Below are 22,541 nucleotides of genomic sequence, written 5' to 3'. Positions count from 1 at the left end.
AAAACGGGTGGTCCAAAGTGGCCGGTCTTCAGAAGAGCCGCAGCTGACAAATCACAATGCAGTTAACACAGCTCAACCTGATCCACTGTGACGCAGCTCAGTAACTGCTTTGTCAGACGGTTTCTCCCCTCCCTCGTGGTCGCCAAAGTAAACGGGGTCTTCTTCTGTAGCTGTTATGCAACTCCACAGTGGTCGATCGAGCAGTTCACGCAGATGCTGGACTGTATGACGACCGTGCTGACAGAGCGAAGGCCGGTGGTTATAGCGGGTGACTTCAATGTCTGGGCCGTGGAATGGGGAAGCCGTTTCACGAACCAGCGGAATCAGATCATGCTAGAGACTGCCATACTAGATGTTGACCTGGCTAATGTCGGTAAAGCTTCTGGCTAGTGTCGCTACGTCCATACTAAGGTATGGTGACCGGTGTGGGGCTAAGTACCGAAAGCTACTGTGGTAAGTTGGAAAGTACTTATAGGCTGATGTGCCTGAGGGTAGCGAGTGCGTACCGTACCGTGTAACACGACGCACTCTGTGTCATCACTGGTATGATGCCTAGCGGCCTCAATGGCTAAATGGCAGCGCGCATGGGACAACCCCACCAAGGGAAGGTGGGCCCACAAGTTGATCCCGAGAGTAGATAGTTGGATCAATAGGCGCTATGGGAAGTATCATTTCACCTGACTCAGGTCCTTTCAGACTATGGTTACTTCCAACAGTACATCGTTTTGTTGCGAGTTCTCCCGAATGCCCTGTTTGTGCTGGTTTAGAGGAAACGGCGGAACACGTTTTGTACATGTGTCTGCATTTTCGCACAGTGCGTGACCGCATGTTTGCCACATGCGGAGAGGATACAACTCCGGAAAATCTTGTCCAGAGGATGTGTAGGGATGAAATGCCATTTCAACGGCGATCACCCACATCGTCTTGGAGCTACCGAGGATGTGGCGCATTGACTCGGGGATTTGACGACAATTTGGATTGCAGGAACTATCGCGCGATCACCGATTTCAAGAGGGGCAATACCAGGCTGGATTCATGGGTGAACGCGATACAATGAACCAGATGTTCAGATGCGGTACAAGAGGTGGTCTAGAAGTTTGAAGCCGGCTTAGTAGATCATACCGGAGCCCTGCGGTCGAAATCGACCCTTACATTGAGCGGTCGCGGAAAAAAGGTCCTGATGGTAGCGTTGCTGTCGTGGCGTCGGTATACTGGGTTCGATCCGAGCCTGCAGTTGGAAAGGGGTTCCCGCGGGTAGTGATACCCTTGCCTTCAGCAGGTCAGATCTGGTTGCACGTAGCCATCAGTTCTAGATGTCTGCAAAACAGTTAGGCGCGGGCATGGGGTCGACCCCACGGTGGGTGGTGGTGGTGAGGACCACTCGTTAAACTGGCTAAGCGCCAGCATGCTTCCGTGATGGACTCTCCAAAGCGAGTCATCGATGCTCGTTGCTGCAGGCTACTCAGCTAACCTTGAGAGGGTGCAATGTGTACTAGCCCCTCTCTGAAGCAATGCTTTTTTGGTGGTTTGGGAGAGACGAATGGTTTGACAACCTTGGGAATGTTGTTTAGTGGGTCGAGAAAGGCGTAGTACTGGCATTTACTTCTCTGTTGTAGAAGACGGCCTTATTCCACACAACCTGGATCATCCAGTTCAGGTTATACACCCAACGCCCCTCCCCCACGATTTTTAAGAAAGTATGAACCACGAGTTCGCTGCACTCTAAATACGGCGAAAGGTATTCATTAAGACCATGCTGAGGATGACGGATTCAATTTCCGGTCATTCCAGGAACTTTACTCAATGGAAATTTCCTTGACTTTCTGGGGTATAGAGTATCTTCGTGCATGTCACACGATATACATATGCAAACTGGTCAGAAAGTTCTCAGTCAATTTGTGAAAAGGAAGCTTTTTCCCAATCGGGACGTTATGCTCAGAAAAGAAGATATTGTTCCAAAATTCTTAACAGTTGCATTTCGTCATCCCTCAAATTGCACACCTGCACACGACTCTGCCCTGCTAATGATAATAGTCATTATAAATTATTCAATTGCGCACACACAGTGCCACATACCCGCGTGCTCGCAGTAGTGTAATCAACTTTCACCTCAATCCCAGCCGGAGCAGAGGTTCGGAGCAGAAGAGCATCTAGGTATGTACCTACCTACAGCTCAGTAGCCGGCTACGACCGACTCGGTGCGGCAAACTGTTTGAAGCACCAACCAACAACCAACAAGTATAAGTAATATGTTTGGTGATAAATGATCGGTCTCCATGTCCAAGTTGAACCGTTTTCGGTAACGCGCTTAATTACCTTGTACATTTATCTTTAGCCCCATGTGGATTCACACTATTACCGTAGTTAGTTGCTCAATACAGGTGTCGGTAAGCACCAGAAAAAGAAACTCCAATCAAATATTCATTGTTTGTGGGATGGGTTGGGTATCCATCAAATAGATGCAAATGATTGGACGTAATGAAGTAATTGCTATTTGGAAGTGTTATGGAACATGGTGGAACATCGATAATTTATCACAAATCGTGAATCAATGTACGTGGGCTACCGAAATGTGTACCCAAGCTTGTTTAGACAGGCATAGATATTTTCGGAGCGATCGATTCGTAACTTTTTTATATCCAACCAAATGAGTTTACCTTCAGGGTTAAACTTAGACGCAAATCATTCAACCGTGTAACGTCCAAATCAGGGGTTTCTAATCAGCAGTAAATTGGATGGGATCAAAAGAAAAAAAGGCATAATGGAAAAAATCTTCCAAATTTGTTAGGCATTTGTATTTAAAATGTAATAATATTATTAAAATTCTTAAAAAAAAATCATAAATCATGTATTTGCAGAATCTTTGAATAAACACTGGATTTACTCAGAAAGTATTGCTCAAATGATTGGCAATCGCTTCTCCAGATAACTGCGATTACAAATTAAGTAGACCGTAGCAGCAATTCAATATTTAACCGACTGAACTGCCACTCAATTAAATTGTTGATCTTGTCTCAATTTTTCCTAATTAAAAACGCAAACGGCAAGGCTTTGCGTTGCCAAGGAGGCCTCTGTTTCAACCCACTACCGAACCGTCAGTTTCAAATCAGTTATTTTCCATTAACTGCCCGGCCGTGGGAGTGTTTTGCTTTGATTTATTTTTCTTTTGACTTTTGCCGGATTATTTCCGTACCCACGTACTTTGTTTACTGGCGAGCTTCCGAGCGAAAGTTCCACAACACTCGACCAGCTAGCTAGCTGTGCCGGCCTGTGCCAGCTACCTACTGGTTATCGGTTTGGTATTTCCTCGCTTGTTGGTCCTATTAGCAAAACTTTGTCGGCCGACTTGCAAAAGTATCAAAAAAGCTATTCCAGGTGGATACATTCTCAGCGGATATGGGGGGTCATGGTTTGTTATGCTTTTCTTTCAATTATTGCATCATGGGTGGGCCTAACGAGCTTGCAATTTATGAACTATTTTTCTCATAATTCCCGATAACGATGCCATTGATAATCAACTGTGTATAGCCAGCTATTAGGTTATGATAAGTTATAAAGGACCCATATAGCGGGAGCGGTATGCGCACGAGTGTTCAATAAGATCCCATGCTCGGGGTGACGGGTTCGATCCCTGTTCGGTCCAACAACTTTTTATAATGGAAATTTTCTTGACATCCTTGGGCAAAGTTTCTTCGTACCTTCCACACGATTTACACATGCAAAATGGTCATCGACAAAGGAAGCTCTCGGTTAATAACATGTCAGGTATTGAATGACCTCATAATATATCGAGTATCTTTATGTATTGTTTTTTGGGTGTTTACGGGCATACAAATGGACTCCAATATATTTTGGGCTGCAAAACGGTGAGTCGATAAGGAGAGCGCCCAACATAGCTCTGATCCTCACAAGTTCCTACCTTATGCTTCCACGGGTCAAGCGATGACAAAGACCGCCAACTAAGAGTATGTGCTTAGCTGGCAGTGCAGCCACTGTTGTTCTTATGATTTCAGCTAAATTGAGGAAGAACGACCCGAGCGTCTGTTCACCAAGGAGGTGCGGCTCAAACAGCGTCTGTTCTGGTATCCAGCGGCTGAATATAAAATGCTGCATCGCGTCAGCTATATCTAAGGAGGCAGCCCCTTCAACGCAATTTAGGCAGCGCGGCCCCGGTAAGGTAGCCTGCTGAAAACCTTCATACACCAAGCAAAGCAATAGTAGAGTAAACGGATTGATTCAACGGCAACAAACCCGGCAATGAATAAAGGACAATGATTGGAAAGTCGGATCTTGGAACATGAAAACTTTGATTGAACCCGCACGTGATCAGCTCCTGGCTCGTAAACTGTAGAATGTCGGCGTTAACGTGGAGACCAGGAGATACGCTGGCCCAAAACCGGAGAACGCGAATTCCGAGCGGTCAGTGGATCCCATCGCCAACACTTCATTCAAGTACCACATCTAAATACTACAGCGACGGCGATAAGACAGAACGTGGAGTTGGCTTCATTGTGAACGGGATGCAGATGAAGCGAGTAATTCGGTGGAAGCCGATAAGCGCCCGAATCTGTGTGTTGAGGATGAAGGGCAAGTTCTTCAACTACAGCCTGATCAGCATCTATGCGCCAGCGAACGACAAACCCGAAGACATGAAGGATGAGTTCTATGAGAGCCTTGATAAGGCCTACGGAGAGTACCCAAAACAAGATGTCAAAATAGTCATCGGAGATGCAAATGCGCAGATCGGCACTACTTTCACAACGGCACAACTTTCTTTCGGCCTGTCATTGCACAGTGGGAAAATAAGGTACAAAACAGACAAAGAATTCTGTAACTTTTGAAAACCACGAATGCGGTTTACGAAGTTATACTTTTCTAATGTCAAAATGTGCGGAGAATCCAATAAAACCGGTTTCATAGGCCGCACGGATCGTTAACATGCTCATTTTACCCCAATTCCCCATTTTTTTAACCGTTTTTATAGAAATTCATGTATTTTCAGAAGCGAAAGTGATCTTGAAGTATAAAAACTCGACCAATTAAGTTCATATATATTGCGGATATGAATAAAAATATTAAACTTGACCGCATGAATGATTGTTATGCCCGTTTTACCACATTCCCCCAGATTATCGCATTTTGGTAAGATATGCCATTTATCTAGGGAGAAAATCTAAACATCCATCAACATGAGTTTTTACCTAGTAAATGCATTTGAGCCATCGAAAAAATCGGGATAAAAAATCAAACGAACTGGTGTTTTGGTCATTTTGCCTTGATTCCCCAAAAATATATTTTTTTGAACTGAAGAGTTCTGCAATTTTTGAAAACGATGAATGCGGTTTACAAAGCCATACTTTTCTGATGTAAAAATGTGCGGGGAATCCAATAAAACCGGTTTCATAGGCTGCACGGATCATTATCATTTTCATTTTACCCCAATTCCCCAATTTTTAGCCTTTTTTGATAGAGATTCATATATTTCAGAAGCGGAAGTGATCTTGAAGTATACAAACTCGACTAATCAAGCTCATATACATTGCCGATATAAATGAAAAAGTTTAGCTTGTCCACATGAATGATTGTCATGCCCGTTTTACCATATTCCCCCAGATTATCGCATTTCTGGTAAGATATGCCATTTATCTAGAGAGAAAATCAGTAATTGTCCATCCATATGAGTTTCTACTTGGTGAATACATTTAAGCCTTCGAATAAATCAGGATAAAAATTAAAAGAACTACAGTCAGGTTTTTTTTTTACGCGGCGGATACGTACCGCGTAAAAAAAACTCAGTTCAAATTTCAAAAAAACCGCGTAAAAAAAGTCTCACCATTTCTCGACGAATCATGCAAAAATAAGACGACGAATTTTTTTGTATGGTGTTTTCATTTACGCGGCCGCGTAAATCAAAACCGCGTAAAAAAAGACCTGACTGTAGTATGTTGGTCATTTTGCCTTGATTCCCCAAAAATATCATTTTTTGAATTGAAGAGTTCTGTTACTTTTGAAAACCACGAATGCGATTTACGGAGTCATGTTTATCTAATGTAAAAATGTGTGGAGAATCGAAAAAAAATTGGTTTCATAGGCCACACGGATCGTTAACATACTCATTTTACCCCGCATTTTTTTGTGTGTTTGATAGAAATTCATGTATTTTCAGATGCGGAAACGACCTTGAAGTTTAATAACTCGATCAATCAAGCTCATATATATTGCCGAAATAAATAAAAATAATAATAAACTTGACGGCATGAACAATTGCTATGCCCGTTTTACATATTCCCCCAGATTATCGCATTTCTGGAAAAATATGCTATTTGTCGAGGAAGGAAATCGGAAATGTCCATCTAAGACAGATTTTTATTTGAATAACACATTTGAGCCATCTATCTATTAAATCAGGGAACAACGATCTAACGAACTTAAATCTTGGTCATTTTGCCTTGATGCCTCAAAAATATCATTTGATGAATTGAAGAGTTCTGTAACTTTCGAAAACCATGTATGCTATTTACAAAGTCATATTTTATTTAAATTTAAAATGGGCGAAAAATTTAATGAAACTGGTTACAAAGGCTTGTGGCCTTTGCCTTATACTTATTTAACTTTGATTTCTCCATTTTTGTGGATTTTCATATAAATTAATGTTTTTTTTCAGAAGTGGAAATGACCTTGAAGTTTAAAAACTCAACCAATCAAGCTCATATATACTGCCGATACAAATGAAAACGTCACACTTGACATGAATGGTTGTCATGCCCGTTTCACCATATTTTCCCAGATTAACGCATTTTTTTGGTAAACTATAGTTGCCATGCTGTTTATCTGGGGAGAAAACTTGACCGCATTGACAAAATGATTGTCATGCCCATTTTACCCTATGTATCGCATTTCTGGTAAGCATAGCATACATCTAAGGAAAAATCAGTAAATGCCATCCAAATAAGTTTTTATTTAAAAAAGACATTCGCCCCATCTTGTGAACTACATACATAAATCTAACGAACTTATATCTACTCTATTTTACCTTGATGCCTCGAAAAAATATCATTTTTTTTTTAATCGCAGAATTTTATAACTTTTGAAAATTTTGAATGCGGTTTACGAAGTCAAACTTTTTAATATAGAAATGTGCAGAGAATTGAAATAAGTGGTTTTATAGGCCTCACGGATCGTTATCACACTTTCCTATTTTACCCCAATTCCCTATTTTGAAGTATTTTAATGAAAATTCAAGTATTTTCAGAAGCGGAAATGACCATAAAGTATAAAAGCTCTGAAAATCTGTTGAGTTCATATTAGTTTTTATTTGAAAAACGTACTTGAGCCATCCAATACATCAGGAAACAAAAATCGTACGAACTTTTATCTTGCCATTTTGCTGGAAATCCCAAAATATAAATATAATATTTTGAATATGTACAAGAATTTCATATGTTTTGAAAAATCGCTAATGCAGTTTATGAAGTCATACCCTTATTATGTAAAATTGTACGGAGAATCTAATGAAAGTGGTTTCATAGGCCCCAAGGGGTTAATGCACGTTAGCATACTCATTTTAGCCCAATTTTTCATTTTCTTGGGATTTGATTGAATTTCATGTATTTTCAAAAGCGGTAATGACTTTGAAATATAAGCACTCAAAAAAACCAATAAGGCCATTAAAATGAGCTTTTGTTTGAAATATACATTTGAGCCATCTTATAAATCAGGATACAACAATCGAACGAACTTGTATCTTGGTCATTTTGCCTTGATGCCCCGAAAAATATCCTTTTTTGAATGTACAACTCAGAATGTTATCAAAAGCGTTTATTCTTAGAAGTGAATTTTCTAAGACAAAAACCTTGTAAATTGGATTAATGCCCACATGAGTCATAACTGTGATTTGAACTCATTTTTTTTTTTGCAAATTCATCTAAATTATTGTATTCAGGGTTAAACAAGCTGCATCTAGAATACACAGGTTTTATCTTTAAAAAACTATTTTTATGGAAAAACGGTTCAGATTATTTTTGTGCTATACACTTATGTAAAGTTAATTGTTTATTTTACGGGGAATCAGTGCTAAATAGGCAAATAGCATTTCCGACCGATTTTCGTAACACGTTTTCTTTAGATAGTTAAAATTGATTATAAACAAAATTTTATTTAATTTGTCATTTGTTGATTTTATTTTTAGATGTATAGCTTGTTCAACCCTAAAAAGTACAATACTGAAAATGTTTAACAAACACATTAGGGGGCATCCATTAAGTACGTCACGGTCCTAGGGGGGAGGGGGGGTTTGTCAAAGTGTGACGACTCATGTATTAGGTATAGGAAAAAACCGTACGAAGGGGGGAGGGGGCCGAAAATTCCCTATTTTAGCGTGACGTACTTAATGGATGCTCCCTTATTCACAGTTAGTATTTGGATAATCTGGGAGAATATGGTGAAACGGGCATGACAACCGTTCATGCGGTCATGTGCGACGTTTTCATTTGTATCGGCAGTATATATGAGCTTGATTGGTTGAGTTTTTAAACTTCAAGGTCATTTCCACTTTTTCCACTTCCACAAGAAATGGAGAAATTGAAGTTATATAAGTATTTTGACGATCCTTATGGCCTTTAAAACCAGTTTCATTAAATTTTTCGCACATTTTAACTTTAAAAAAGTATGACTTTGTAAATAGCATACATGGTTTTCAAAAGTTACAGAACTCTTCAATCCAAAAAATGATATTTTTGGGGCATCAAGGCAAAATTACCAAGATATAAGTTCGTTGTTGTTCCCTGATTTAATAGATAGATGGCTCAAATGTGTTATTTAAATAAAAATCTCTCTTAGGTGGACATTTACCGATTTTCTCCCTTGACAAATAGCATATTTTTCCAGAAATGCGATAATCTGGGGGAATATGGTAAAACGGGCGTGGACATTGTGCAAGCGGTCAGGTTTAACATTTTTATTTATTTCGGTAAAATATATAAGAGCTTGATTGGTCGAGTTTTCATACTTCAAGGTCGTATCCGCATCTGAACATGAATTTCTATCAAACACACAAAAAAATGGGGAATTGGGGTAAAATGAGTATGTTAACGATCCGTGCGGCCTATGAAACCAATTTTATTGGATTCTCCACACGTTTTCAAAAGTGACAGATCCTCCGTGGTTTTCAAAAGTAACAGACCTCTTCAATTAAAAAAAAATGACATTTTTGGAGAATCAAGACAAAATGACCAAAATACCAGTTCGTTCAATTTTTATTCTGATTTATTCGATGGCTCAAATGTATACCAAGTAGAAACTCATATGGATGGACATTTACTGATTTTCTCGCTAGATAAATAGCATATCCTACTAGAAATACGATAATCTGGGGGAATATGGTAAAACGGGCATGACAATCATTCATGCGATCAAGTTTAACATTTTCATTTATATCAGCAATATATATGAGCTTGATTAGTCGAGTTTGTATACTTCAAGATCACTTCCGCTTCTGAAAATATATGAATCTCTATCAAAAAAGGCTAAAAACTGGGGAATTGGGGTAAAATGTGAATGTTAATGGTTCGTGCAGCCTATGAAACCGATTTTATTGGATTTATTGGAAACCGCATTCATCGTTTTCAAAAGTTGCAGAACTCTTCAGTTTAAAAAATGATATTTTACATTTTTACATTAGAAAAGTATTACTTCGTAAACCGCATTCGTGGTTTTCAAAAGTTACAGAATTCTTTGTCGGTTTTGTACCTTATTTTCCCACTGTGATTGGAACGGAAAGCCTTCGTTCTGTTACCAACGATAATGGTCTGCGACTTGTGATATTCGCTGCTGCTAGAGGGATGGCAATCAGCAGTACCTAAAAACTTCGCACGTAAGAATATCCGAAAACACACCTGGCGACACCCGAGTGGTGACACTTGCTCCCAGATAGACCACGTGTTGGTCGACGGGCGACATTTTTCGGACATCATAGATGTGAGGTCCTACAGAGGCCCGAACATCGACTCGGATCATTATCTTGTAGCCGCTAAAATTCAGGCGCGATTATCCAGCGTCACGAGTTCAAGAAACAACAGGACGATGCGTTTCAATATCCAGCGCTTATCAGTCGAAGGGGTTGCTGCACAGTACCATCAGAAGCTAGACGAGAGGATAGGAGAGACCAACGGATCTGGAGATGTCAACAGCTTATGGGGAATTATCCACGAAGCAGTGACAACAACAGCGCAAGAGGTGATTGGTACCGCTCAGCGACGCCAACGTAATGGTTGGTTTGACAAGGACTGCCAACGAGTGACGAACGAAAAGAATGCCGCCAGAAGTCAAATGCTAGTGGCCGGTACCCGGCAGAACAGAGAGCGGTACAGGGTTGCAAGAGCAGAAGAGAAACGAATCCACCGCACGAAAAAACGGCAACTCCAAGAGAATGTTATTGCTGAAGCGCAGGAAAGAATGGACAGGAACGATATGCGGAGGTTTTATGCAACTGTCCATGGCGCGCGGCACAAGACTGCGCCAGTACCCGCCATGTGCAATGACCGGGAAGGAAATTTGCTGACAGACAAAACAATAATGGTGGCAGCCAGGTGGAAGGAGCACTTCGAAGATTTGTTGAATGGTAGCAGCGAAGGAGCACCCAGGAACAGGATTAACATAATGGATGACAATCAAGCAGTGGAACCACCAACACTGGATGAGGTTAAAAAGGTCCTTAAGGAGCTGAAAAACAGCAAGGCTGCTGGGAAGGACGAGATCCCGGTCGAACTTCTTAAGCACGGAGGCAAGCAGCTACATCAATCAATCCACCAGATTATTATAAAGATTTGGGAGGATGAAGAATTGCCCACTAGTTGGTTGGATGGCCTCATATGCCCAATCTACAAGAAAGGGCACAGACTGGAGTGTGCCAATTACAGAGGGATTACCCTTTTAAATGCGGCGTATAAGATACTGTCGCGTGTCCTGTTCAACAGACTGCGACCACTTGAGGAGTCCTTCGTCGGCGAATACCAGGCTGGTTTTCGTGAGGGCCGATCAACGACGGATCAAATGTTTACCCTGCGGATGGTCCTAGGTAAATTTCGGGAATATAACTTGCATACTCACCATCTGTTTATTGATTTCAAAGCAGCGTACGATTCAGTAAAAAGAAATGAGCTTTGGCAGATAATGTCAGAACATGGTTTTCCGGTGAAACTAATTAGGCTGATACGCGCAACGCTGGATGGATCAAAATCAAGTATTCGGATCGCGGACGAAGTGTCTACGTCGTTTGTGACCTTGGATGGATTGAAGTAGGGGGATGCTCTTTCAAATTTATTGTTCAACATTGCACTCGAAGGAGCGATTAGGAGGTCAGGCGTGCAGAGGAATGGCTCTATCATCACACGGTCGCACATGCTCCTCGGTTTTGCGGACGATATTGATCTGATCGGCATCGATCGTAGGGCAGTGGAGGAAGCTTATGCTCCTCTGAAGAGAGAGACAGCGAGGATAGGCTTGACGATTAACTCTACCAAGACGAAGTACATGATAGAGGGTAGAGACAGAAGCAGGCCTAGTGGTGTAAGTGCTGAGGTAGTCATTGATGGGGAAGTGTTTGAAGTTGTTGAAGAATTTGTTTATCTTGGAACACTTGTGACATGCGACAATGACGGTTCCCGAGAAGTGAAAAGGCGTATTGCAGCTGCGAATAGGGCCTTTTACGGATTGCGTAGCCAGCTTAGGTCCCGTAACTTGCAAACGCAAACAAAATTCGCTCTGTATAAGACGCTGATTCTTCCGGTTGCCCTCTACGGTCACGAAGCGTGGACGTTAAAAGGGGTAGACCGGAAAGCTTTTGGAGTTTTTGAGCGCAAAGTGCTGCGGACAATTCTCGGTGGAAAACAAGAAAATGGAGTGTGGCGCAGACGCATGAATCACGAGTTGTACCAAGTGTACGAAGATGCGAATATTGTGAAACGTATACAATACGGCAGACTTCAGTGGGCTGGACACGTAGTGCGAATGTCGGAAGAAAGAATAGCGAAAACAATATTCAGCAGAGAACCCGGTAGAGGTAGGCGACTTCGTGGGCGGCCGCGAACTCGCTGGCTGCACGCGGTTGAAGAAGATCTAGGATCCCTACACGTTCGGGGAAACTGGGGGAACATCGCCCAAGACCGACGAAGATGGTGCTCTACTAAATATACGCTCGGCGTTGGAGTAAAGTTACTTTGTAGCCAACAAGGTATCAAAGTAAGGTATCATCTTATTCAGGCATACTGGCGTGAAAAATAGTACATTGATCAATTTTGAAGAGCTTCGAACCAACCTCATAGTCAGATGAAAGTTTACATATAGTTTCAAAATTTACCATCAAAGTACCAAAAATGATAAAATTTTAATTGTGCCTCTTGTACGGATCCGGCAATATAATTTCTGTACAAAGATCAGATGTTTTTCCATCAAATGCTTCAATTACCTTATACTGTTGAGAGGACAAATCGATTTATGTTCCGCGTAATTACGTGCTAAGCAAATATCATTCGGATTTATCGCTTCTTGTATTTATACCAATCCTACAACACGGAAGCTTCCCATGCACTGCACAAGCTATAAAACAGCTGTTGAAATAATTGACGCACGAGTTTGAAATTTGTTTCCACCACTGACTGACTGACTGCTGCAGCACTGACAAGGGCTCCTGATTGCATGACCGACCGACGACCACTCTGACTGGAATCGTGTGTCGGCAATGATTGTTCTGTTCTAATCGTAAATCATTGAGTCACGATTCGTAATCAGCGTTAAATCAAACCACGCTAGGAACCTAAACGCTTCGTTCGGGTCGAGTATAGGTAGCTTTTCAAAATGAAAGAGACAATAAAACATAAACATATTTCCCGGCATAACGACACCATAATCTATATTTATACTACTCGCATTTCATACATTTTTTTACGACTGATGTTAAATACAGTTTGTATGAAGCGCTTTTTTTCGACGGCTTTTATCCATAGCCGGACGTAGGCAACAACAGCACGACACTCAGCGGTTATATTTTTTTTATGTAGTTATGGTACGAAAACGGCTAAGCCGTCTCGAGGAAATCGAACGATATTATTTGATTTTGCCCAACGTTTCGACCATTTTTTTGGTCTTCTTCAAGGGGTTCATTGCTATTAGGGCCTGTCCATAAACTACGTAGACTCTTAGGGGGGACGGGGGGTCTGGCCAAAGTCTACGCTCCATACAAATTTCGAAAATTTTGTATGAACAAAAGTCTACGAGGGGGGAGGGGGGTCTGAGATGGCCGAAAAAAAGTCTACGTAGTTTATGGACAACGCCTTATCGTTTTTGTGTCAAACTTTCTGCATAGAACTGTCGGGGTCTTTTTTTTTGTACACTCCCATGCAAAAGTTTGGGGTCACTTCCTCAAAAACATGGAAATGTTTTTGGGTCATATCTCAGTCATCTTTCATTTAATCCACTTGTTCTCAGACTCTATCGAAAGATAAAGAGCTAGATTTGATTCGTAGGTGCTTTTTTTTTTATCTGTATTAACGAGATTTTTAGCCCTGGGCTAGTTCATCTCGGGACCCACGCTTTACTTCCCTTCCGAAGGAAGAACTCACATTTTGTGAGTTTGTCGGGAGTGGGATTCGATCCCAGGTCCTCGGCGTGATAGTCACGTGTTCTAACCATCCAACCAGGTCCGCTCCACACCGTAGGTGCTTTTCACAAATTTCATATGATATTTTTAGTACAAAAAGTTTACCTAAACTTACATATTTTTCCTAAATCTGTACAAAAAATTGTTTTCCGTGTAATTCAAAATTGGGTCCACTAAATTTTAAAATTAAAGCTGCATTAGAACCCTGTTTCTATCCTCTTTGAGAGCCTTTCATAAGATTATACCGGAAAAATTCATAACATAATTTAAATTATTGAGTTAGGTTTACAAATTACAGTGCAAAAGTTTGGGGTTACTCCTTAGTATGCTGCATCGTGCAAAAGTTTGGGGTCACCTTTCAAATAAAGTCTGAGTCGGATTTTTGTTCAAATCGTATTTTTTTGGTGCAACTCCAACTCTTTCTATGAAATGGTTATAGAATGTTCATAAACTAAGTTCTCGACTAAATTAAGGTAGCAAATAGTATATAAAATCCATACTAAATCAGCTAAGTTCGTTATATAAAGTGCGAAAGAGCATAGAAGTCAGATAAAAATTACTAATTCGTGAATTCTACCCTATATAACTGTAAGTGTTAAAACCACAAGTACACCATTATCCCAAAAACCATCACAACGAATGTCATTTCTCCAAATGTGCTATTACATTCGAGATTTAGTGTTTTGGTGCAAAGCAAAAGGATAACTTTTTGATGAAAATGATATTTAAATTAAAATATGTAACATTCCCTAAACTAATGGATTTTGAGGTAATGGTATGTATGTGGTTATAACACTTACAGTTATAAGGGTACAACTCGCGAATCAGTCATTTTTATTTTACTTCCATTCTCTTTGGCTTTTTATAAAACGTACTTAGCTGATTTAGTATGGATTTTATATACCATTTTCTACCTTAACTTAGTCGAGAACTTAGTTTATGAACATTTCATAACCATTTCTGTGTCTTGCCATTCAACTATCAAAGAAAGAATTGAAGTTGCACCAAAAAGAAATGACGATTTGAACAAAAATCCGACTCAGACTTCATTTGGAACCCAAACGTTTGCACCTAACTCGATGATTTAAATTATGTTATGAATTTTTCCGCTAAAATCTAATGAATGGCTCTCAATGAGAATAGAAATAGAGTTCTAATGCAACTTTAATTTTAAAATTTGGTCAACCCAATTTTGAATTACACGCAAAACAATTTTTCGTACAGATTTAGGAAAAACATTTAAGTTTAAGTATACTTTTTATACTAAAAATTTCATATAAAATTTGTGAAAAGTACCTACGAATCAAATCTAACTTTTTATCTTTCGATAGAGTCTGAGAATGACTGGATTAAATGAAAGATGACTGAGATATGACCGAAAAACATTTCCATGTTTTTGAGGGAGTGACCCCAAACTTTTGCACGGGAGTGTACATCAATGTATGGAGCCTGTGCGGGACACTATCGTGCCCTGTTTGTCACCGTTGTAAATTAAACAACATCTGACATGCAGAAGCAGATTGTGCCGCCTTTTAATTCAATTTACTACCAATCTGCTAGGGTCACCAAGAGACTCGCAGGTTCCATCGTCGCCGAAAATAATCGAAAAATTGTCGGAGCAATTTTGGTCGATCAGCCGGAGAGTGTTAATCAGTTTTCCTTTAATTGCATTTACCAACCAGCCTTGCCGCGCCGAGTTTAATATATCGTTGGTGGATGTATGTAATACGAGAAGGGTATAATTTTTGGTTGATGATTAAATTGGAAAAAATATATGGACTCAAGTGAAATATAACCGTGTTTTGAAGTAAATCATACGGTGAGACTCGGTCCTTCAGCAATGAAGTGATTTATAGCGCAGAGGAGCTCACTGAAATGTTGCAATATCGCATTTAGCCGAGCAAAGCAGCGTTTTGCTACCATACTTATGCTTTATGCTCCATGAGGCTAAGACCAACCAGCAGTTAATTGACCATAGAGCGTGCTAAAGCGTCGTCGTTGCTATTGAAAGAAGCGAGTAGCGTGTTCGATGAAGTAATAAAACGTTCATTTTTTGAAATTGGGTGTAAAACCTGATGACAGTTGGGTGATGAATTGCCGTGTGCAGAATGATGCGGGCAGAACAGTAAGTTCCAAACACCGATGTGCTTGAAGAGGCTATCTCTATATATAGTTTTATGAACGACGTTAATGGGTTCAGTAGTTATCCTTTGTCTAAACTATATTTTAAAAATTTTAAACTTTTAGAATGTTTCTCTGAAAATGTCCTCTGATCTGCAGTCGTTGTGTGCATTAGCGTAAATAGGGGGTGGCCAGGGGGGCCTGGCCCACTCCAGAATAATCCATTTCGGAAAAAAATCATGCATTTCGGGCGAAAAGTATCTTTTTAGTATAAAAAAATCTATATCGACATGGCCTTGGCCTCCCCCTAGAGCTACGACCTAATTACGCTTATGGTTGTGTGTTCTGCTTTTATATAAACCAGGTTTCACTGAAGCACAACAGCGCAGAGATACACTGTAATGCATTGTATGTACTCAGTAGAAACTCTTTGGAAAAAAACATGGAATTTTTCAACATCGTTTTACATTTATTAAAAAAGTCATTTTTTTATACAAACGTGAAATATCTTAAAACTAACTTATTTACATTGAAAATATTGGATGCGAAAGGATACAATCTATCAAGCATCACATACATATGTCAAAAAGAAGAATCCACAGCGCAAGATTGTACAGGAGCTAGTAATTATAACCCAAAGGTAAAAATAACTTGAAAATGACTCGTGTCCAGTCCAACCAAAAACCCACGATGTCGACACTTTTTTGTAACGTGTGCGCTGCTTAGGGTTGGTCTACGGTACCGTATGCGTGTTAATCTTTGCACCACACAAACTTATTAGAATCCCAAAATGGCCGCCACAATGGCCGACTTTAGCACCTACTCACGATTTCGAAGGCATAAATCTCTACGTAAACAAAACCAGCGCACCTGAGCTTTTATTTCAAACTAATTTACAAGTGAGCAAGAACAAAAAAAAATGCATTGTTGTTTGAAGCTTGCTTCTTGATATTTGTGCGTCTGAAGTTTTGATGCAATGTTGAAGCGGTATTTCAAGACGTTAAGCTTAAAACGTGCGTTATTACGAGTTGATCCGACATAAGCGTGGTTTAAAAATTATTCATACCCGGTATATAATTAAATTTAATACACAAACATACAATAAAATTATTGTATTCTTCCGACAGCCGGCTGGCGGAAGACTAAATCATATCAAGGGTTGCATAGCTCACATCACTTACCAATGTGAATCCAGATCTATGTAACTTTCTATCCCTTCCCTTCCCACTAACAAACTTCCTTCCTGTGACAACCGTGGGGATGCGGAGGTACACACGGTCTCTAGTAGCAACGGATGTCACACCAACATTCCTTCCCTTCCCCGATGACCGTAAGGGCGTGGCCGGCGCCGGTACTGACAATTTAAAGTTTTGAACCTTCAAAATTGCACATTGAGGATGGAAAGCTACACCCAGGCCCCATCCATTTGGTTCCCTGTGCAATGTTGACTGTTCTGGTCAGTAACGGAGCAGCAACTACGAATTGTACGGTCATCTCATGCTCATGCTCATGCTCAATGTTGAAGCGGGATTTCAAGACGTTTGTCCTTAAATAACGTTCCAGTTTTACTTGTGAATACAATATATTGGTTTTCTCTACAGGCATTTATGCTATAACTCATGTCGTAGTAAACTGTGAATTAAAAATGTTGATTTTCTTAGTTTGACACATGCACGATTACTAAGGGGCAATCTACTCGTGATTTGTCTACGCGCAAATGTTGAGAAGTGGCTTTTCAGTCACCGTGGGAGTGTCACAGTCAAAAATCAAATTTCTTGAGATTTTTTTAAAATTTTGACATTGTTTAATGATGTAGACATTAACTCACAAACAAAATTTAATATAACTATTGATTCTGCAGTTTGGTACCAGATCGACAGAAAACATGCTTTCGTCGGAGAACGAAAAAAACGGATGTTGCTTTCGGGAAAATTCAAGACTTTCTTATATGCCACTTCTCGTAGCTCATGGATGCAATTGGTATTTAAGTGAGTTTTTTTCTATGGTCGAAAGATTATCAAGGCCACCGTAATTTTCCTTTTCGATCTACCGTGCCTTTAAGTTACTGATTTCGAATTTTTTTTTTGCCATTTTTCTCATTGAGCACACATAATTTGCCTAAATCATCTTTTTGGTGGCAGCGATAGCCTTCGTAATACATGCTAACCTTGGACGAGCAGTGGACACCTTCGGGAATAATTGCCCTTGCTTTTTTTTTGGTCTATGCATTTTTTAACATTTGCGCGTGGACAAATCACGACAACTGCTGCCACCTCTTCATGGTGGAAATTTCAATTTAAGAAATCGATTTTTTTTTTACCCGTAGCCTACGATGATGTGAGTTAGACCTTCGTGCATGCAAAGAAAATCAAGATATTGTGTGTGCAGGTGATATGGGAACCTTATTTGTACGATGGTGCAAACATTATCACGGGAAGTGTCAGTATCAATCAACTGACATTTAAAGCTGAAATTGAGATAGGTAACCACTCATTTTTTCATTTACCAACGGAATATCAATTGACTAGCCTCTGATCATTCAATTGACATCAACTCCAGCCTCAGTCAAGGCCAGGGATGGGAAAAGTACTGGAAAAAAACGGTTACAGGCTCTACATTTGACATTTTCCCACGCGCTTTGCCTTGACACTTTATCATTCAATTGAGCCCCAGCTAGGAAGAAAAATTTGTGGTGTTGTAGGATTAAAGCTTGTACCATCATTGATGACGTCTAACCCGACATAAACCTATCATTCACCTATTTTTATTGACCGTTTGCATTTAAAAAAATTGACTTTATTAAAAGTGAACTTGAAAAATGTATAAGCAAAATAGAAACAAGTTGTTATTTTTTTACAAACTGCATATATTGGACATGCTAGAAAAAATAGTACAGACAGTTAAAGCCAGTTTTATTGATCTAAGTGACGATGTTGGTTACAGTAGTTAAAAACAACCGCGCCGACATATTTTTTATTTTTTTTTTCTATCGTTTTGAGCTATTTTTCTATGAATACTATTACATATTAAGTTGCGTATATTCCTCATTTCACTTCTCCTTATTAACTAACTCTTCGAAATCATTGAGAAACTTGTGAGAAATGAAGATTCCATGTTACCCGAAGTGTAAAAAAAAACAGCAAATTTCAACTTATAAATATGTCATGCTAATCGCCGTTGTAGATTCATGTAAAAACAGAATATTATCATCCCCATGATATTTGCGAATAAACTAGGATATCTTCCGTGAACATTTGGTGCAATTGATACAAAAGTTCACTAAATTTTTAAAGGAAATTTTGTTACCGAAAGAAAAATATGATTAAACCGTAATTTCTTAATAGTGCTGCTCTACTTCAAAGTGCCATCATTATGTGAAATGTGAAACTTAGGTGATTTTGATACCTAAGTTTCCCATGTATTTTCACTTTATGTGTTATGGTAAATAAACAAACAATTATCAAATATTCAAATTATGTAATAACTTCTTCATTTAACGAGATAGAATATCGCAATGTTCAGCAAAAAGGTGTATTTTTATATGCTCAACAACTTTGCAGAACATGCAAATAATGTAAAAATTATGAATTAAAAGTTATAATAAAGATCAATCTCTGAGTGATTTTTAAATATGTTTTTTTTTTTTATAATTCGTTAAAATAATCATAGCTTTTTACCAAGATTTTCTACAATTTTTTCATGTTCTAGAAAATTGTTGAGCATACAAGAGTACACAATTTTGCTGAACATTGCGACATTCTATCTCTTTAAATTAAGAAATTATTAAATAATTTCAATATTTGATAATTGTTTGTTTATTTACCATAACACATAAAGAATACACTTGTTTACAAAAGTTTAAGCCATTTCGATATAGTAGAAATATAGTTGTTTTATTATTCAAAACTGTTCTCTGCGCCATTTTGCGTTGAAAAAAGTAACACGAGTTCAAAGTTACCCTATAAAAACCAGTAATTCGTAAATTACTTTGTTGTTTCAAAAGCTAACGTTTTTCGACGTTCTGTAAAAACATGTATTTTTACATTCCAAACAATTTTGCAGAAGACGCAAAAAATCTCAAAAATGCCGTTAAAAAGTTATGATGAAATATATGATTTCTAGGGGTCATGCACATACAACGCAATATATCTCGTAAAGTATAAGATTCAGCATTATGGCGTATTTGACAAAGTTGTTCAAAATTGCCGAAACGTCTATCTGCATTTTTTGAAAAAAATATGTTTTTCATCTCACTTATAGGTGGATTGATCATTAAACTCTTTATGCCAAAAGATGCGCCTTGTCTGATGTAGAAACTTCTCCGAAGAAACTATATCGCTAAAATCATCGGTTGAAACGTTATTAAAAAAGCGCACGAAATCGGAAAAATAAAAAACTGTGCAAACGTTGACATGCCATATGACATGTCCAAGTTGAATTTCATAAATGTAATATATCGGAAAATGTTACTTTACAAAAAAAATACTATATTTTAAATGTGAAGCTCTCTTAATTTCTTAATAATTTGCCTACATTTAGGTGTTATTCGTGGACATTTCCATGAATGCGTTATGGCGAGTTTTTCTACTGAAACGGCATTTCAAACCATGTTCCCATAATGGAAGAACTAGGGTATTGGTTCCCTTCTTAAGCATGTGGCTCCCATTTTCATCCTACGAAAAACGAAGCATTGAAGCGCTGTTTGTTTTGTTTCTTGTTTTTGTATTTTTTGATGGAAGTCAGCACCAATGAAAACAAAAAGAATGGAATCAATCGGTACCGTAATCGTTTATTTTCGAATAGGATGAATATGGGAGCATGAGATTACTGATGGCACACATACCCTATGTGGAAACTAAATACAAAATGGGCCCAATAGTGCTATGATAATCATCATGACGCATTAAGTTGATACGAAAACAACAGTTTTTTGATTCGGCATCCGCAGACATCTGTTGAATCAGTAGAACGCTAAATTAAAAAAAATACCTTAAAAGGAAACACGGAAGCACACATATGCTTTTAAAGCACTCAATCTTCACCCAATATTTTTACGCATTTTCGCGTCAACATAAACACGTTCTAGCTGCCCTCTTAGTTCAGCACCTTCTTCCACCGTCTGTCGGTATTCGGTCTTCACTCGTCAGTCTGCGGTCTCCCCAGTCGTAAAGCATCATAAGAAAATGACAGCATGACATGATGTATATAACCTACCACTTTACAACGTCGCGACGGGCGGCAATTCGCGAGACTGCTTGCAACTCCAGCCTTTCTTGCCGTATGGTCGCCGGTCCACTTCCTCACCCTGCTACGTACGGCGGCGTGTGTAAGTGCTCTTCCACCCTTGCAGCGTCAACCATAAAGAGAACGTTGTCTCACGGCTTGCCTTTCGTGTTCCGGTAGGTCAGTCAACGCAATCGAAGGGCTTTCGATACGTGCACTGCACATGGAACTAGGTAGTAGTACAACACTCTGCGTTTATGCTCGACTCACAGTATCCGTCATATGCCGTAGTTGCCGGTTTCCACGACCGATTGCACTACACTCGGTATACACTATCACGACCTCCCCGTTCCGGATCTCCCTTCAGGCATCGCAATTTGCATCACTTCTTTTTTCAAAGCTTCATCACATCCCACTAACAATGCAGCTCGCAGAAATATATAGGTCAAAAACTTTTCGTTTGGAAACTGGTTTCGACCGCTCTTCAGAATTCTGCCATCCACCACTCGGAGAATACGGTCGCCTCCACAACATCCACTACGCGGAGTTCGCGTGCTTTTTGTTCAATGCCACCAAACACGAAATCAGCGACAAACCAACCAACAACGCAACGACTCGCGCGGATACGATCAAAGACGGATCGGAAGATGCTCACTTTCGCTAGAATAAAAGCCCAAACAGCAATCAAAAAGACATATGCAAACAATATAATATCTCGCAACATCCGCTCCGGCGGCTCCCACACGTAGGTAAACGCGAATTCTCCTCCCCAGCCTAGGCCTTCGCCTCCGGTGTTAAAGTTATGCTTTCTTGTTTAAGTTGTTTTAGTTGCTATTGCTGCTGCTCCGTCGAAAAGAGTGAGACAGCTGTGAGCTTCTATTACATTCTCCGCATGCATATAGATACTCCGGCGGCACCGCGGGTCTTGAAAGTGTTCAACAATGTGGTTCAAAGAGCGGCGCGCGCGTGTTCACGGGTCGATTTCCATGACTGGCCTCGGCGAAACTCGAAACTCGACTGGTTCTGCCGAGCGCGGTTTCGTCGAGTATTATTGAACCCGGCAGCGGCAACAGAAGCAGCGAACAGCAACAACACGACGACGACGACGGCCCCAACCACACCGCGAGAGAGCCCCAACATCATCAACGCAGCGCCTGAACCAGCAAAAGGGGAGAAGATGCTGTTGAAAGTTCGCGGTTCGCTTCTCAGTGAATCTCTGTGTTTGGGTTGCATGGCGCTCTCCTCGTGGAGCTGTCGAGAGAGACTTTTTTCAGCACAGTTTTCATGTTATGAATCGGTTGTTGGAGCTTTGATCATAAGGTAGTTTGAATTGATTGAAAGCATGTCTTGCATTGGTATCTTTGAAATTAGGGGCTGTCCATTAATTACGTAAGGGTTTATGGGGGGGGTTTGAAAAATCTTACGAGCCATACAAAAAATTTTGGGCTTTCATACAAAAAAATCTTACAAGGGGGGGGGTGTCGAAAAATCGTAAAAATTCCCTTACGTAATAAATGGACAGCCCCTTAAGATATATTATTTA

The 22,541-nt window shown here is 39.8% G+C and overlaps 1 long non-coding RNA gene across 1 annotated transcript in view; it reads right to left on the bottom strand.

Annotated features, from left to right (window-relative positions):
* The window catches only part of LOC115257066 (uncharacterized), a 52,506-nt gene extending 30,224 nt beyond the window's left edge, over positions 1–22,282 (bottom strand). Inside the window, exon 1 of the long non-coding RNA XR_009999391.1 lies at positions 20,990–22,282. This is a non-coding gene — a long non-coding RNA (uncharacterized LOC115257066). The remainder of the gene's footprint in view (positions 1–20,989) is intronic.
* Positions 22,283–22,541: the final 259 nt, after the last annotated feature.

The sequence above is a fragment of the Aedes albopictus genome, chromosome 3 (genome assembly GCF_035046485.1).
Source record: "Aedes albopictus strain Foshan chromosome 3, AalbF5, whole genome shotgun sequence".
Taxonomy (NCBI): domain Eukaryota; kingdom Metazoa; phylum Arthropoda; class Insecta; order Diptera; family Culicidae; genus Aedes; species Aedes albopictus.
This window is presented reverse-complemented; position numbering and strand designations above follow the sequence as displayed.